The sequence below is a fragment of the Protopterus annectens genome, chromosome 1.part1, assembly GCF_019279795.1.
Source record: "Protopterus annectens isolate FY-2018-M chromosome 1.part1, PAN1.0, whole genome shotgun sequence".
Classification (NCBI taxonomy): Eukaryota; Metazoa; Chordata; order Ceratodontiformes; family Protopteridae; genus Protopterus; species Protopterus annectens.
Window position 1 is genome coordinate 1,124,293,179 of NC_056726.1, and position 15,022 is coordinate 1,124,308,200.

General features: G+C 37.7%; 1 non-coding gene across 1 annotated transcript; it reads right to left on the minus strand.

Annotated features, from left to right (window-relative positions):
- Positions 1 to 1,565: 1,565 nt before the first annotated feature.
- On the minus strand, positions 1,566 to 1,638 carry TRNAK-CUU. Its single transcript has one exon. It is a non-coding gene; the product is annotated as a tRNA-Lys (tRNA).
- Positions 1,639 to 15,022: the final 13,384 nt, after the last annotated feature.

Below are 15,022 nucleotides of genomic sequence, written 5' to 3' on the forward strand. Positions count from 1 at the left end.
TGCATATTAGTGAAAGCATTATGATTTGCAAGTTTAAAATTTTAATTTTCTAAACTTTCTAAACACCTTTATTGAATTATCACTTGTGACATGGGACAACTTACATTGATATAAAAGAAGGTAAACAATATTACTAAGTTCACATTTAAAACATTATAATTCACATCTATTACTATATATCATGCAGGCTAAGCAACTTTACATTAATTATTCAATCCCTACCTTCTCTTAAACATCATTCCTCCTTCAAAACATTTTCTGCATGTATTGTCCCCACAATTTCCATAATTTCTATATAAGTTACTCCTACTTTTTCTAAAGATCCCACTTCCTATTCTATCTCTATTACAATATTGACTACTTGAAGTATAGTTGGTTTAGATTTTAAATTTCATTTTCTAGTAATTGCATTTTGACAGTCACCAGAATTAAACTTAGCAAGGCCTAGCTATGTATAGGCAATTCAAATCCTATATTCCAGTTCAAAAATAATTTCCTTAGTTGTACTCATTTGCTTGCCCAGTATTCTTGACAGAGTAATCTGTAATAAATTTTTAAAGTCTGCCAGCGTGCTATATTCCCCAAACATACATTCCCAGTTACCTCTTTTTCCCCATTAACCCCCCAACATTTGTCATCTACCAGAGGGAAAAATGGAGTCAACTTGGGGAATAAAAGTATTGATGCAAACGCTTCCAGACAAAAGTCATAACTCTACTAGATTTTGTTGCATATGTGGAGACATACATACATCCCCATATTTATATCCCTATATTGTTTCTTTGTGAACTGCATATCCAATCTCTCTTCCCAATCTTTTCTTACCACTTCTGGTTGATTCTTATAATTATTGTACAATATTTTAGATACCTTAGTAATTATCGATTTTTAAACAGCAGCCTATGTTCTAAATTCAATTAAAAACTCAACCAGTGCAGGTCATCCATTTAGTATTCTTCTATCCTTTTCTCTTTGTGTATAATCTGATATCAGTCCCTAATAAGGAAGGTAATTACTATCCTGCAATACAAATGTCTTCTTGGCCTCTTCCCATTTTGTTACCTTTCTTTCACTAATATTTGTTCCCAATACCTTGGTTGCTTTACCATCTTCCTCCAGTAAATTCCAGCCCTCTGATGTCTATTCTCTGTACACCTAATTGCAGTCATCCCTACTGACAGGATTTCCTTCCTCCATCCATATGTTGGCTTAGATCTTAGTATACTTTCTGCTACTTTATGGATATAATATTGTGTAACACTGTTATTAATCTCTTTAAGGATCTGCATCTGAAATCTCACCTTTTCCTTATTTCTTGAATTACACCCCTGCTTCATCATCATTCCTTTTCACTTTGAATTGTAGATTTTTGTTTATGTTGTATACAAGAGCCTTAACTGTGTAGCTCTAAAACATCCCTTCAAATCAGGTAATCCTAAACCTACTTGTTCTAGTGAACGGACCAACTCATCCAATTTGACTTATGCCCTCTTCTCCCTCCAAATAAAATCATTCAACTCTTCATTAATTACTATCCCCAGCTTCTATCAAGATCAAGATTATATCACCCCAGATGGGACTTGAACCCACAATCCTTGGCTTAAGAGGCCAATACCTTATCCATTAGACCACTGGGGCCCTCTAGTTGCTAAAATATGCCTGGCCTGTGTATATAACTAAAGAAACTAAAATATTTATACTGCTTATATCTTACTATCAATATATATAGGCAAGAGATTACAGTTTCTCAGTTTAAGTATTATGTTTAGTTTGACACCATTGAGATGAATAAGCTACTGCTAAAAAGAATAAGTCCAAGCAAAACGAACAAAGTTAAAGCAGTGAAATAAACAAGTAGAAGGACAAACATAAAAACTTGAATAGTTTATTCACAAGCAGCAAGCGCTTTCGCAATAGCTTCTTCAGATCATTAAAAAACACAAGTAAAAGTATGTCTAGCAAGGAAGATCATTCCCAGGGGTCTTCACGTTTTAAAAATGCTGATGTATGGAACCTTATATCCAGATTTGTTAACCAAGAGGAAGAGGCTGAACCTGGAGGTAAGTGCTAAGTATTTAGCCCTTTTAATTGAATTTTTTTAAGCCAGAACAGGACAGACTGAGAGAGTCTGTCAAAGAACAACAAAGGTTTTTAATTAATATGTATTCTGAGAATGTTGTTAATCCAGTTATGGAGAGTATGTTGGATGGCATCATACAGAGGAAATTGTACATGATACAAAGAATAAATTTGACAGAAATACTGTTGATTTTAGGAAAGGCCATGTGTTTACATGGCCCATGAATGAGCATGTTAATACAAGAAATGAATTTAAAGACAAAAACCTTATACATGAGGCTAGAAATGTAGTCAATATACCTAATGCTCTACCACAAAAATAATTTTATCCTGGTGTATGTAATGTGACTGAACAAGCTGCTTCTCATATAGATGGACAGGCTCCTAATACTTCGACTTCTACCCCTAATACAATTTCCATGGCTTATGACACTATTGACTCTAGAATTAAAGAACCTAGTGATACTAGATCCAAAGTGCTGATACTACCACATGTGACTTCTATGACCAATTTATCTGACACTGCTAATTCTACACAATTCCTTTTACCCATAAAAGGGGACAAAGGGTACAGAAGGACACGATCTATCAACCAAGGTCACGCGAAACACAAACTGTCCACAGAGAGACAATCAAATCAGTCCCTCAAGAAGATGTGGAACCAAATAGTGACACACTAGTTTGGAATATTTCACATCGTGTTTTAACCTTGGATGATATATCTGTGTTAAATAAGGGGCTATCTTTTATTACTAGGAGTCAGAGCTGGATGTGGCAGAGTTAAAGATGTTAAGATTTGCACTGGGTGTGACTAGGATGGACAGGATTAGGAATCAGTATATTAGAGGGTCAGCTCAGGTTGGACAGTTTGGAGACAAAGCAAGAGAGGTGAGATTGTGTTGGTTTGGACATGTGCTGAGGAGGGATGCTGGGTATATTGGGAAAAGGATGATAAGGATGGAGCTGCCAGGTAAGAGGAAAAGAGGAAGGCCTAAGATGAGGTTTATGGATGTGGTGAGGGAGGACATGCAGGCGGTTGGTGTGAAAGAGCATGATGCAGAGGACAGGAAGAGTACATTACTGGTACTCATCTGTCACAAATCACTCCTGACACTCTTCTCCACCCACTCCATCCTGCCTGTACTCTCTTCTTCACCTCTCTTCCACATTCACAAATTACTCTGAACTGTTGATCCCAAGTACTTAAACTCATCCACCTTCACCACCTTTACTCCCTGCATCCTCACCATTCCTCCAATTTGTAGAAACTTTTATGTTATAATATGCATCAGAGAGAGCATCCATTGGCTCAGAATACTGTTACACTTCCCCCTGGTTGCTGTAATTTTTGTAAAAATGTTAACTCAGATTCTTTACACACCCTGATATGCATCAAAAGTTTAAATTTATGGTCAGTGCTAGTTGCCATATCCCACAAGTGGTCTCTTTAGAAGTATGTGAATTATGCTGCTCATTGTATGTAGGATAGACCACCAGACTACTAAAAGATAGGATCTGTGAACATAGCTATAGTATTAGGACATGTTCTGTTGTTACTGTACTTTCTAAACATCTAATTCTATCAGGAGATAGGCATACTTTTAGATTTATGGCGATAGATATAAATACACCTATACTGAGAGAAGGGGATGTTAGGAACCTTACAGAAAGTAAGGAAGTTACATGGATCTTGAGGCTTAGAGCTGATAGGGCTAAGGGTCTCAATGAAAGAGCTTCTTTGAGACCCATTTTGAAATCTAGGAGGTTAACCATTATTTAATGTAGACCTATTGTTTAGATTAAGAATTTAGTCTTATATATTATTAATATTTGCTTTTAAATGTATATGTTTTATTATCAATGTGTATTCATTCGTAAGTGCCCTTTAAGGTATTTAAATTATTTAATTGATGTGCTTTATTGATTGGTCGACTTTTTATTTACATGGCATTTTTTATTTGTGCTTTTTAATGGTCTGAAGAAGCTATTGCGAAAGCACTTACCATTTGTGAATAAACTATTCAAGTTTTTATGGTTCTCCTGCCACTTGGTTATTACACTGCTTTAACTTTGTTCATTATGTTTAGTTTACTCTCTTCCCAAATATCCTTAGCTGTCATAACTGAATCTTTTTTAATGCATACTGCTAAATAGTTAATTTTATCTTATTCACATAAATATGGGTATTGCTGAACCAATTCATAAGTGGTTACACAGTTTAAAGCTATAACCTTTGTTTTATCTTCATCAATTTTAAACCCCGAAAAAAATTACTTTCTCAGAATATTCCACAGCACTGATATGTCCTTTTCTAGTTCCATGGCATACAAAATAATATCATTTGCAAATAAAACCAACTTTTGCTGAACACCATAGGAATGATATAATTGAATTTCTGAGTCTCTTATTTTCTTTGTCAATGGCTCTAAATATAATGCAGATGACAAAATGGAAAGATAACATCCCTGCCTGGTTCATCTCTTCAGACAAACCTTATCAGGAAGGACCCCCCACACACACTTTAATTTTTGCATTTGATCCTTCATATATCCTTCTAATTACCCTTATTTCTGTATCAAGAAATGCAAATGGTTCCTTTGCCTGACTCATAAAATCCCAGCTTACTCTATTGAATGCTTTCTCAGCATCAAAACTCATCCACAGTAACAGTACTTTCTAACAGTCGACGTTGTTCTGGATCATCATTCTTCTATTAATGTTCTCAAATGTCTACCTTCCCTATACAAACCACCTTGGTCCACATCTATCACTTTTGACATCACCTTTGCCATTCTGTTTTTGTTTTTTTTTTGTTTTGTTTTTTTTTTTTTTTGCCAACACACCTCTTTATTAATTTTTCAAATATGCCATAGGCAATTTATATTTATATAAATGAAAAACAAACAACATGACACCACTTTAGTTGCAAACAGTAACGCCACTGAAAAAACTGTAGCTGCAAACATTATACATCATCTATAATCTATCCAGTCATTGTCAGTTAAGCATTATATGGCTCATTCAAATCCTGTGTCTTAAATCTTGTTCCTGCTCTGCATATACTGTTCCTACAGTTCCCATTTTTTCCTATGTAGTTTGCTCCTTCCCTTTTCTAAACATCCCAATTACAGTTGTTTTACCTCTGTTACTACATTCGCTACTTCTAGTAAAGTTGGTCAAAACTTTGATTTCCATTCTCTAGTAATTGCTTTCTTGGCAGCCACCATAATTAGAATCAGCAAGGCTTTACTATATCTAGGCAATTCCAATTCTGTAACATAACTCAAAAAAATCATCTCCCCAGTCAATCCAATCTGCTCACCCATCATCTCCAACAGAGCGGTATGCAGAGAATCCCTAAAGTGTGCCAGCTCATTACACTCCCAAAAAATATGTTCCTAGCCACATCTTTCTTGCCCATCACACCTCCAACATTTGCTAGCCATCTGAGGAACAATTCTTTGGAGTCTACTTGGGGTATAAAAGTACCTATGCAAATGCTGAAAGGCAACGATCCTAAATCTTCTAGACTCTGTTGCACATTTGGGAGATATAAATATGTGAATTGCTTATCCAATCTCTCTTCCCAGTCCTGAGCTCCTCTGATTAATTCTTATAATCATCATGCAATATATTATATGCTTTACTAATTATTCATTTTTTAACAGCAGCTTCTATTCTAGGTTCTATTAAAAACTCTAGCAGTGCTGGTCTTTCATTCAAGTTCTCCCTCTTTCTTTTTATTTGTCTATACTGATATCAATCCTTGATTAGGAAGAATCTCTGACCTGCAGTCTGAATAAATTATTGGCCTCTTTCCATTCTATTACCTTTCCCTTTCTAGTTATTTGCTCCCAGTACCTTGGTTCCTTTGCCAGTTTTGTCCAATAAATTCTAGCTTCCTCTTGCCTATTATCTTTATCCATGACCACAGTCATCCTTATCAGCAAAATCTCTTTTCTGCATTCTCGTGTTGTTTTTGGTTCTTAGAATGCTTCCTGCTATTTTATGAATATAATACTCTGTATGATTTTTGTTTTCCTAAAAAATCTGCCTCCAAAATACCAATCTCTCCTTATTTATTGAGCTTCTTCTCTGTATCAGCATCATGTTCTGCTTGTGCTATGTATAAGAGCCTTAACTCTGTTGCTGTAAAATATCCCCTCAATCTTGTAATCCTAGTCTGCTTTGTTCTATTGGAACAATCAGTTTAACCCACTTGATCCTTGCTGTCTTCCCTTCCCATATAAAAGTTATTTTGATTTATTTATTTAACAATTGTTGACCTGGAAAGTCAGACTAAGACAGAGCCTATTTTAAGCGGAGGCCAAGGGAGAAATGCTGCAGATGCATGTCTTTGGAATGTGGGAGGAAATCAGAGTACCCAGAGGAAACCCACTCAAATACAAGGAGGACATGCAGACTCTGCACAGAAATCACTCCAGCCAACAATCAAACTGGAGAAGCTCTTGCTGTAAGGTGACAACGCTAACTGCTGCACCACAGCCCTATCCAAACCCTTGAACTCTTTTCTAATTGCTATCCACAGCTTCTCCTCTGTTTGATAAAAATATGCCTGACCTGTGTATAAGACCAAAGGAGCTAAAGACATTTTAATTGCTTGTATCCTAGTATTCATACCCACATAAAAAACTTCCAATTTCTCAGTTTTTGTATAATCTTCTGCTTAGTCTCTTCCGACATATCCTTAGCTGCCACAATAGAGCCATTTTTAATCCATACTCCTAAATACTTCATTTTATCATGTCCCCATAAATATGGATATTGTTGGACCAATTCATGTGGGGGTACATAATTTACTGCTATTGCCTTTGTTTTAGCTTCATTCATTTTGTATCCTGAGAAGATTTGTAACTGCCTTAAAATGTTGCACAACACTGTAATGTCCCTTTCTGGTTTTGTCACATATAAAATAATATCATCTGCAAATAGAGCCAGCATTTACTGACTATCATACCTATTATATCCTTGAATTTCTGAGTCTCTTGTTTTCATTGGTTCTAAATATAAATGCAAACAACAAAAGGGAAAGGGAGCAACCCTGCTTGGTTCCTCTACTGAAGCAGAAATTATCACCCACTTAAATTTGTACCTCTGATCCCTCATATATTCTTCTAATCAACCTTATAATTATATCAGGGAAAGCAAATGCTTCCATTTCCCTTCTCATGAAGTCCCACTCTACTCTGTCAAATGTTTTCTCTGCATCAAGACTCACCAATAAATGTGTTATTTTCTTACATTTTGCTTCCTTCTGGATCATCAATATTCTGTTACTATTATCAAATGTTTGCCTCCCCTCCACAAAATTACACTGATCCATATCTATCTGTTTTGATATCACTTTTGCCATTCTTTTAGCCATTGTAGATATAAACACTTTATTATCATGGTTTACTACTGAAATGGGCCTTATGAAGCTGGGTATGATGGATCTTAAACTTCTTTAGGTATTACTGTTACCACTGCCTTCTTCCAAGATGCTAGTACTTCTCCTTCTCTTAAAATACTGCTTCCTCCTCTTAAAATACTGTTAAACAAAACATCCAGATCTTTATCAGTTTTTCCTTCCTAACTTCCAAACTTCCACAGGAATAACATCTATTCCTGGGGACGTTCCTGTAGATTGGTTATACATAGCAATTTTTATGTCATCCCTTCCTATCCTAACTGCTAGCAATTGAGCCTCATCATCATCATCATCATCATCATCATCAGCCCCCCTTTTCCCATTTTTCTACATGGGGTCTGGGTATCATGTTAACTGTTACCAACTCTCTCGATTCAGTGCCACACCCCTGCCTTCCTCAGCACTCATGCCTGTCTGTCGCAGATCTTCTTTCACACAATCCATCCACCTTTTTGCTGGATGTCCTCGCTTCCTCTTACCTTCTTCCTGTCTGTCCCAAATCTGCCTCACCAGATTGTCTTCTGCTTTTCTGCATGGGTCCAAACCACTATAATCTGTTTTCTTTGATCTTTTCTGCAATTGGAGCTACTTTGGCTTCTGTTCTTATATCCTCATTTCTTCATCTGTCCCACAGTCTACATCCTATCACCTTTCTAAGGCACTTCATTTCCATCACTTCTAGCTTCTTCAACTGTTCTGCCTTTACTGCCCAGGTTTCTGTACCATACAGTAGTACTGGTCGCACCACTGTCTTGTACACCTTACTTTTCACCTTCTTCGGCATTCTTCTGTAATAGACTACACCTGATACTCTATGCTAGCTGGCTGTAGCCCCTCTGATTCTAGCTTTGACCTCTTCAGACCAGTGGTGGCTGGTGACTTCAAATCAAAGGGGGGCTGCGGGAGACAGCTGAATGGGTGGGGTCAATGGGAAGGGGAGTGGCCAACTAGAAAGGGGAGGGGCTATGCTCAAAACCACAATAACTAACTAAATACACTGCCCTGGGTGCAAAACCATCATTATGAGAGTCCAATCAAGACAAAATGAAGTGTAGAAGAATAAAAATATCTCAATGCATTGGCTGCATGACAGCTTACTCAATATCTAGAGGGAAACAAAAAGGTTGTGAGGCATGAAAAAATAAATTACTTTTTAAATACATTAATGGAATGCCAGTCAAAATCAAGTATAAGAAAAACAAGCAGCACTCAACTCAAACCACTCCTTGCACTGCATTTCTAATTATAATTTATATTCAACTTTATTAAAGTACCAAGTAACATGCTGAAAGTAGAAATCTCTGATACCCCCACTTGTAAAAAATGTTTCTTATCCAAAAAAAGACCTGCTGCCTGACAACTATCTACTTGTTTCATGGGGAAAACATGATCAAAGTAAAAAATGAAAAGCAAACAAGAAATAAGCTGTTAGGAAAAATGTCTAATAGTAATATGCATGCTTAGTGCATTTGAGGTTTAAAAGGCTTAATACATTTATTCTGTTCACACTGCATGAATCTGCACAGCCATTAGAAACTTAACAAGAAGCATTCTATTTCTGCAAATGTCAGCAAATAATAAGAAGTAATTCATTTCTGCTAATGTCATGAAACTTAACAAAGGGATATGCATCTCTGCTTATGCCATGAGAAAACATGCAGCTGCTAGAAGTATTTGGTAAAGAAAACAATAGATGCTTGAAAGTTTAAACCGTAGTCAGCATTACTTGTACTAAAGCTAGAAATGTACCTTGAATCTAGGTAAAATGTAACATATGTATTAGAACAGTACAATAGAAGAATTGAAATGCTGAAATGGACTGACATAAACCAAAGGCCAGGTTGTTTTTCTCAAAATGTTTTGCAGAATGACAGATATTTTTAACTTGGTCAGCAATAAGTCTAACAATATTTTCTGTAGAACATACAGAAAGCTGCGTCTAACTACGTCAGCAATATAATGTAACATTTTCTATGTGACAGGAAGAGAACTGTATAAGTATAACCTACTAATCATTAATTATCCAGACAAACCTTGTGCCTACATGCTTTGTCTCCTTGCTGCAAGTAATAAAGGGTGCCTTGCTTGAACCTAACGTGAATTGGTCTTTGAAGTTTTTTCCTTTGACAGATTGGTCCTTCAGACAGGAACCCTCTCTTCACCTCGGATCAGACGGGCCAGGTGGTTGAAACCGTACAGGGAAGAAACCAAATCAGTTCTTTTTATCTGAAAAGTCCTCCGACTGAATTGTCGTTCAAAAGAGGCCAGCCACTTTGTGATCTGCGACTGAAGGACGGGTCTCTGTGAATTGGTGATCAATCACATGGGCTCAGGTAAGGTGTATCTACTTATTTCTGTTTTCTGTTTTAGATCAGGGACTAGATGTGTATTGTTTTTGTCAGACTGTATTTTTCTTACAAGTCAGGGACCAAAAAGATTACTGTCTTGTCATAGATCAGGAGAAACAGAATAAGTAGGCAGTCATTCTGAAGAGACTATAACAAATTCCGTGGTACCACGTTAAAAATAAGATAAGTTACATAACAATCAAACGGTAAAATAAAATGGGTAATACTTGCACAAAAAGACCACAAAATCTGTCGTTAACAGAAGACACAAAATACATGGTCACAGCGTGCCGACAATATTAAATATTATTCAAAATGGGTTAATAAGTACAAATTCAACATAAAATTAGAAAAATCCTCACTTATCAAACTTGTCAAACAACTCAAAACCGATTCCAAAGGTTGGGTAAAAAAGCAACATCGATTAGGAATTCCTCAGGCACAAGGGTGGATTGAGGAAGTAAACCATAGGGAACAAAAGAACAAAAATTCAAAAGCAATGGTTTTAGATAAGGAACATAATAACTTAGTAATAGCATCAGCACCTCCGCCTCCCTTACCGGAATATAAAGCAAGAGAACAGGTTAGTTCACCCTCACAATATCCTGTGGTCACTGAAGATAGAGATATTATGAAAATGAAAGTGACTAAAATTAGAGATCCCATCGAAACCAGGTCTCGAACAAAGGCAGGTAACTCAGATGAAGGCATCAAGTTATGGCAAATGGTTAAGAATTCACGATCTATAAGTGAAGAAGAATAAATATGCCCACTTATAGAAGTATCCAACCCTCACGCAGGTCAGGACAATCAGGACCCAACTATTTTAGTGTATAGACCTTGGAGTCTGGAAGACATCCAGAAAGCCACTGAGGGGAATTCCCCATCCAAAGGTTAATTTTAGAAAATTCTCAGAAGATTTACAAGGAATGAGGCTGAGTTATAACTTAAACAGAGAAGAGGTAGAAAAGGTAGTTAGACAAATTGTAGGGCCAGATTGGTATATGATTATTAGCAGTGCCATGATTGCTCTCCAGGCTAGTGAAAGCAGATAACATATGCATACTAAATCTAGAGCAATTGATAATAGTTTTTCAATCTTACTCACAAACACTGGCTAATCTACCTACATTCCAAAGTTCAGCTGTACACCACAAATCTATTACTTACCTTTATTTTTAAAATTAATATCTTTTTTGATTGTTCTCTCCACTGTAACTGTTTGTGCCGCATACCACTGTAAAAACATGTCTCTTGTAATTTGTGTGTATACTGATTATGTCTAAATAACTAAATGTGTCTGTAATTTTTCTTTGTGGAGCTTTTCTCCCCGGGCCTCTGCTGAAAAAGGGCCTTTTCGGCTCAGTCAGACACCCCCGGTTAACAAATGTAAAATAAAATAAATAAAAATTAGTGGGAACTGGAATCCCCGTGATGCTGCACAAAGACCCCTCCCACATAGCAGCGCAGAATTAGACACCAGAGTAAAAGGTCTTATAGACCACATCTCTGAAAAATGGAAACCTAGGGCAGACTGGACTTGCATTAATCAATGCATCCAACAAGAAGGTGAAACAATTGACCGGTATTATGCCAGACTATTAAGAGTGTTTTAATAACCACTGTGGAATGCAGGTTCCTGAAGATCAAACACAAGATTCCCCATATGAACAGCAATTAAAGAATGCATTTTTAAAGGGCAGTACTGCACCTATAAGCAGTTTTATTACAAAACACATGGTAGATCATCGTACAAGCAGGTTACAATCATTACTTGAATATGCTAGGCATGCCAAAAGGCATTTTAATAGCAAAAAGAAAAAGAAAGCTCAAGTATTTTCTGTAGAAGATGGAGCAGAAGTTTACATAGTACAGTCTGGGAAAAAGGGCAAGAAAAATGCACAGGGAAACAAACAATCTGATCAACGATCAGAGGACTTTGAAGGGCAAAAGAAAAGGGGAGAATGTTTTAAATGCGGTAAAAAGGGACATTTGGCAAGGGATTGCAAGAAAAACAAGAAGGCAACAACGGAAGACAAGGAGGGTGAGGACTGACTATATGGTAGTCAGGAATCACTAGAAGGGGCTAGCAAAGAAAGGACAAATGAGAATGTGATAGAGGGAGTAGAGGAAGTGCAGGAAGTTAGTGACAATGAAGAAAATGAAATATTAGACCTAGCTTTATTGAGCTTGGAGCTTTATTTAGCAGACACAAAACCAGAAGTTACACTCCTGGTAGAAGGGAGGGGAGTCAAATTCTTGTGTGACTCAGGGGCATGACGAACCCTGATACATCCCTCCAATCTGCCAGAAAACACAGAGTCACCTGATTACACACTAGTCAAAGCAGCTAATGGAAAGCTGTATCGGGAGCCTTTCTCCCGTAACATTGCAATAACTGATCCGGTTTCAGGATTGACACAAAAAAGCAAAATTGTTGTTTCTGCAAAATGCCCAGTAAACCTCTTGGGCAGAGACCTCATGCAGCTATTTGGTATAGCAGTAGTCCCAACCATGCAGGGTATGGAAACACAGTGACAAATTGATACCTTTACAGTGCAATCGGAGGGTGAAATGTTTTATTGGCACAGCCAGGACTTGGTTATGACTGGTCCAGGGACTGTAACCGAAGAGTTAATGAATGTAGCCATCAACAAATTCCCCTCCCTTGACATTGATAAGCAACACCTGTTGCACTGTACCCTGTATTATTGTAACACACCAGGACCTGATAAGGAATATGAGCAAGAATTGTTTAAGAATCATGCAAATAGATTGATATTGCATAACCTGTACTGGGACACAGAAGGGAACAGTGTTGCCAGCTGTTCATTGCCCCAGGAGTTCTTCACACTTTATAAATCTAATCGATTACCACATGTTAGCTTAACCAAGAACAGAAATATAGAATGCGCCGACCTAGGAGAAAAAGTCACGAGATGGGAGAAACAGACAGAACTAGGACTGTCAGAACAGGGAATACAAATACAGAAGTTGAATTGGATAACTCAGACCAACCCAGCTGTGCACTTGCAGTCTGGCGAGGATGGCTGATTGACACTCCTGTTAAAGGAGGAAGAGAATGCCTTATGAAATATACCAGAGACCCTCTGGTCAACAGGAAAATCTGATGTAGGACTCATTCGTACAGCGAGACCAGTTACTATCATGCCAAAGTCAGCATTCAGACCACAAAAAAGACAGTATCCCTTAAGAAAAGATGCAGAGGCAGGGATAAAGCCTATTATAGCAGCCTTACTTAAAGGAGGGATACTAGTAGAATCTCCCAATTCACCATGTAACACACCCTTATTTCCAGTCAAAAAGGCAAATGGAGAATGGAGTATGGTCCAAAATTTACAAGCTGTAAATGATGCAGTAATACCAAGGGCACCTACAGTGCCAGACCCACACACCCTGTTTAACGATTTAAAACCTCAACAGAAGTATTTTTCTGTGGTAGACATCAGCAACGCGTTCTTTTCGATACCAATACACCCTGACAGCCAGTATTGGTTTGCATTCACATTTCAGGGAAAAATGTATACATATACGTGACTACCACAGGGATATTGTGAAAGTCCAACAATATTCTCACAAGAAATGGCAAGCAACTTGGCAGGATTCACCCCACCAAGATGCAGTCAGATTTTACTTTATGTTGATGACATCTTGCTGGCAGCCCCCACCCAGCAGGATTGTAGAGAAGATATCATAGCACTTCTACAATTCTTAGCTGCTGAAGGACATAAGGTAAATAAAAGTAAACTGCAGCTTTGGAAAAAAACAAGTTAAATATCTGGGATATGTAATATCCGAGGAAGGTAGAACATTAGATGAGGACAGAAAAATAGTGATTTTGCAAGCACCAAAACCCACTACCAAGAAGGAAATGATGTCCTTCATGGGTACAACTAATTTTTGCCGGAGCTGGATTCCAAACTATGCTTTGGAATCTGTACCGCTAACTGACCTTATATATAAGAAACCTATGGCAGTGCAGGATTTGTTGCAATGGACACCAGAAGCAGAATCTGCTTTCTGCAAATTAAAGCAGTTAGTAGCTTCCTCATTAGTTCTGGGATTGCCAAACTATCATAAACATTTTTTCCAAACTGTAGATTGTAAGCAGGGTTACATGACATCAGTACTGACACAACAGCATGGAGATAAGCAGTGCCCCATTGCTTACTATTCATCACAACTATTCCCAGTGGCACGATCCTTACCCCACTGTGTACAAGCAGTAGTTGCAGTTGTAATGGCAGTACAGGCTTCGGCCTCAGTAGTCTTGTTCCACCCTCTGACTTTGAGAGTACCTCATGCAGTCGCAATTATTTTACTACAAGAAAAGGTGGCGTATCTTTCCCCTGCTAGGCATCTTTCCTGTATGACTATATTGCTGAGCCAACCTCACATGACAATTGAACGGTGCACAACTTTGAACCCTTCTACTCTGCTCCCGACCCCTGCAGATGGCACACCACACTGCTGCCTGCAGATAATTGAGCAAAAGACACTACCTAGAAAAGATCTCACGGATGTCCCCTTGGATGATGCTGAGGTGACATACTACGTGGATGGCTCTTGAAAAGGGGTCCTGCAGGACAGAACCTAGGAGGATATGCAGTAGTTTCTGATACTGAGATTATAGAAGCAAACCCTTTACCACACAACTTATCTGCAGTGGCAGCAGAATTGATTGCCCTGACATGGGCATGTACCTTAGCAAAGGGTAAATGTGTAAACATTTTTACTGACAGACAGTACGCTTTTTCTACTGTACATGTTTTTGAGCAACAGTGAAAAAACTGAGGAATGATAACATCTACTGGCAAACCTATCAATCATGCACAGTTTATTTTATATCTATTAGAATCTATTCAGTTACCATAGAAAATAGTCATTTGTAAACGCACAGCTCACACCAAGCAACAAGATAGTATTTCAAAAGGTAATGCGAGAGCTGATACAGCTGCAAAGCAAGCAGCCACAGAAGTATTTCTTTTAAATGAGGAATTACAGCCCTCTGAGATTTTAGACTTAGAAATGTTAAAAACAATGCAGACACTCACTACGCAAGCTGAAAAACAATGATGGGTAAAACGAGGAGCAATTCTTGATAAGGGGCTGTACATCTCTAGAGAAGGGAAACCGATACTAC